The sequence below is a fragment of the Oncorhynchus keta genome, chromosome 24 (genome assembly GCF_023373465.1).
Source record: "Oncorhynchus keta strain PuntledgeMale-10-30-2019 chromosome 24, Oket_V2, whole genome shotgun sequence".
NCBI classification, from domain to species: domain Eukaryota; kingdom Metazoa; phylum Chordata; class Actinopteri; order Salmoniformes; family Salmonidae; genus Oncorhynchus; species Oncorhynchus keta.
Window position 1 is genome coordinate 48,991,845 of NC_068444.1, and position 4,996 is coordinate 48,996,840.

Sequence of the window (4,996 nt, forward strand, 5' to 3'; positions counted from 1 at the left end):
GTCAGAGTGTTTTCTATCCAATAGTAATAATAATATGCATATATTAGCAATCTAGGACAGAGTTTGATGCAGTTCACTATGGGCACGCAATTCATCCAAAGTGAAAATACTGCCCCTAACCTCAACAAGTTTAAACCGTACTGCAAAAATTGCACCTACAGAGTGCATCAAACATGATTTAAACATGGAAAAGTGTTTATTTCTGAATTTCAATGTTTCAACTTGCTGAAAATTGTCCACGGTGTTCCTACCAGCTAGTTTAAACAGTACTGCAAAAAATTGCACCTGCAGAGTACATGAAACGTGATTTAAACTTCGAAAAGTGTTTAGTTCTGTATTTCAATGTTGCAACTTGCTGAAAATTGTCCACAGTGTTCCTATCAGCTAGAATTAACAGTTCTGCAAAAAAAAATACTTACGGAGTGCGTCAAACATGATTTAGACCTTGTTTACGGAAAAGTGTTTATTTCTGTATTTCAATGTTGCAACTTGCTGAAAATTGTCCACAGTGTACCTATCATCTAGTTCACATATGTCAGAGTCAAGGCCCGCGGGCCACATCCGGCCCGCGAGAAGGTTTTTTACGGCCCCTGGGATGATCTTGATTTATTATTAGAACCGGCCCGCAGACCGCAGCAAGCCGGCAGCCCGCAGATCTTTTACACGCACCAATACTACATTTCCCACAATGCAACGGTGACGCACCGAGCAGTAGGCTGCTTCATTTCAATATTTATTGGCACAGCAGTTGTCAGCATCACAGTAAAATTAACTTTCAGATACCCATCAAAAATGGCAAAACGGAAGGTGGACACTGAGAACCGGGGTTTCAAACAAGGTGGGAGGCGGAGTATTTGTTCACGGAGGTAGCTGGAAAACCTGTGTGTCTTCTGTGTGGAGAAAGTGTGGCGGTACTGAAAGAGTATAATCTGAGACGACATTATGAAACGAAACACGCGGACAAAAACAAGAATATGGACATGGAACAAAGGCTACAAAAGGCAGAGGAATTAAAACGAGGCCTCAAATCTCGACAGGCTCTGTTCAAAAAGCCAAATCACAAGGCCAGGCTGCTGTCAAGGCCAGTTTTATTTTGGCAGAAGAGATCGCTAAATCAGCCCGGCCATTTACGGAGGGGATTTCATCAAAAACTGCATGATTAAAGTTTGTGACGAAGTTTGCCCAGAAAAAAGGCAACTCTTTTTAAATGTGAGTCTGAGCAGAAACACCATTGCCGAGAGAGTAGACCAGTTGTCCATCAATCTAAAAGAGCAGCTTGTGAAAAAGGGAAAAGATTTCATTGCATATTCCTTGGCTGTGGATGAGAGCACCGACATTTCTGACATTGCCCAGTTGTCAATTTTCATCCGCGGAGTGGACTCCAGCCTAAGCGTGACAGAGGAGTTTTTGGCTTTACGTCCTATGCATGGCACAACTACGGGGCATGATTTGTATGAAGAGGTGTCAAGATGTGTAAATGAGATGGAGCTGCCTTGGGAAAAACTCGTGGGTTTGACAACCGACGGAGCACCTGCGATGTGTGGACACAGGAGCGGACTGGTGGCGAAGATACGGGAAAAGATGCAAGAGGAAAACGCGACAGGTGAGCTGACAGCTTATCATTGTATCATACACCAGGAAGCGTTGTGCGGTAAAGCCTTGAAAATGGAGCATGTAATGAGCATCATCACGCGCACAGTTAACTTTATCAGAGCCAAAGGTTTGAATCACCGCCAGTTCAAGGCATTTCTGACGGAGTTAGAAACGGAGCATGGTGATTTGCCTTATCACACAGAGGTGCGATGGCTAAGCCAGGGAAAGGTGCTTCAAAGATGTTTCGAGCTTCGTGAGGAGATTTGTCTGTTCTTGGACAGCAAAGGGAAAGACACAACACAACTCCGAGACGAAATGTTTCTGTGTGAAATGGCTTTTCTGTGTGACATTACGAGTCATCTGAATGCAATGAACTTGCAGCTGCAGGGTCGGGATCGTGTCATCTCTGATATGTACAGTACAGTGAAGGCATTTAAAACCAAACTGACTCTGTGGGAGACGCAGATGCGGAAAGAAAATTTGAGCCACTTTCCCAGCTGCCAGACCATGAAAGAGAAGCTCTCTACCAGTGCGTTCCCGAGCGCACAGTTGGCTGATAAAATAGGTATGCTTGCCGCTGACTTTCGACGCCGATTTGCTGACTTTGAAGCACAAAAAAGCAGGTTGGAACTGCTCGGTAACCCATTTGCTGTTGACGTGGAAAGCTCACCACCAAACCTCCAAATGGAGTTGATTGACCTCCAATGCAATGATGCACTGAGGGCAAAATATGCGGCAGTGGGTGCTGCGGAGTTCGCCCGTTTCCTCCCCGACACAATGCCCCAGCTGCGCATCCAGGCTGCTCAAACGTTGTCTATGTTTGGCAGCACATACCTGTGTGAACAACTGTTTTCTTTGATGAACTTGAACAAAACATCACACAGAAGTCGACTTACTGCTGAACACCTCCACTCAATTCTGAGGATTTCCTCAGCTCAGAGCCTTACCCCGAACATTGATGAACTTGTGGAAAAGATGGGACACCACCAAGTATCACCCTCAACCTCAAACAAGTGAACATTACTGTGCAATCACATATTTAGAGTTTTTACTCAGTTCAAGTTTAAAAGTTAAAGTTTAATATTTGTTTTCACTGCATGTTACTTCTCCTTAAACAAAGTGTTGTTTTTGATTAATAGATTTTTGCACTTTATTTTATTGTATTTCAATCCAATTATATTTTAAAAATATTTCAGTTGAGTGGATGATAGAAAATTGCTATTATTGTTTTTTTCTTTGAAGTAAATTTAGCCCACTTTTGCTAAAATAGAAAATATAGGCTACTGATGGTGCCTTGAATACCGGTTTCTTTCATTTAATGTTCATGTTATGGGGATTTTTATATAAAGGAAATTTGTCTTTTGTGTCTGTTGAAAATTAAAGATTACTGACAGAGCCATAAGAAAATATTGCTTTATTTATCTGATCATATTGGAATATATTTGTTAGGTTTTCAGTAGGTTCAATTAGGTTCACTAGACTATATGCGTCATTTAAAAATTTTTCAATGAACATTCGAACAGTCCGGCCCTCGGCTTGTAGCTAAATTTTTTATTTGGCCCTCCGTCCATTTGACTTTGACACCCCTGCCCTAGACCCACTGCAATTTGCTTACTGCCCCAAAAGGTCCACAGACGACCCAATCGCAATCACACTGCACACTGCCCTAACCCATCTGGACAAGAGGAATACCTATGTAAGAATGCTGTTCATCGACTACAGCTCAGCATTTAACACCATAGTACCCTCCAAACTCGTCATTAAGCTCAAGACCCAGGGTCTCGACCCCGCCATGTGCAACTGGGTCCTGGACTTCCTGACGGGCCGCCCCCAGGTGGTGAGGGTAGGTAACAACATCCCCACCCCGCTGATCCTCAACACTGGGGCCCCACAATGGTGCGTTCTGAGCCCTCTCCTGTACTCCCTGTTCACACATGACTGCGTGGCCATGCACACCTCCAACCCAATCTTCAAGTTTGCAGACGACACTACAGAAGGCTTGATTACCAACAACGACAAGACGGCCTACAGGGAGGAGGTGAGGGCCCTCGGGGTGTCGTGTCAGGAAAATAACCTCACACTCAATGTCAACGAAACAAAGGAGATGATCGTGGACTTCAGGAAACAGCAGAGGAGGCAGCCCCCTATCCACATCAACGGGACAGTAGTGGAGAAGGTGGAAAGTTTTAAGTTCCTCGGCGTACACATCACGGATAAACTGAAATGGTCCACCCACACAGACAGCGTGGTGAAGAAGACACAGCAGCGCTTGTCACCCAAAAACACTCACAAACTTTTACAGATGCACAATTGGGAGCATCCTGTCGGGCTGTATCACCGCCTGGTACAGCAACTTCTCCGCCCACAACCATAAGGCTCTCCAGAGGATAGTGAGCCCTGCACAACGCATCACCGGGGCAAACTACTTGCCCTCCAGGACACCTACACCACCCAATGTCACAGGAAGGCCAAAAAGATCATCAAGGACAACAACCACCCGAGCCACTGCCCTAACACCCAGCTATCATCCAGAAGGTGAGGTCAGTACTGGTGCATCAAAGCTGGGATCGAGAGACTGAAAAACAGCTTCTATCTCAGAGCCATCAGACTGTTAAACAGCCATCACTAACATTGAGTGGCTGCTGCCAACATACGAACTCAACTCCAGCCACTTTAATAATGGAAAATAGAATGTAATAAATGTATCACTAGCCACTTTAAACAATCCCACTTTATATAATGTTTACATACCCTACATTACTCATCTCATATGTATATACTGTACTCTATACCATCTACTGCATCTTGCCTATGCCGTCCGATTAGATTACTTGTTAGATATTACTGCATGGTCGGTACTAGAAGCACATGCATTTCGCTACATTCGCATTAACATCTGCTAACCATGTGTATGTGACAATTAAGATGTGATTTGTATAACCTTATTAATTGATATGACGTATACGTCCACTACACTACTTTGATACACATTGTGGGGATCAAGAAGTGAGTATATGCAATGCCCACTGAAAAATAACTGGGTATACAGGCTTATTTATTCCTGTGTATACCCTACACTCATTGCGGTGAAGATACTATTTTTAATTTTATTTATTTCACCTTTACTTAACTACATGCTTAACCCTAACGCTTCATACCTAACCATAATCTTAAATGAAGACCAATAAATTCATTTTAGTTTCATGAATTTTTACAATAAACCTATTACAATAAATGCTTACTTTGTGGCTGTGGTAACCCTCGCCCAGTCCCCAACAACCGGATGTTCCTGTTTTCAAGGGTAATGGAAAGAGAGCCTGTGACGCGGAACTCCATCTTAACTCCTCCTCCACATTTATTGATTGGTTGAACAGTGCAGAAGAGCACCTCCCCCGACAGTTTT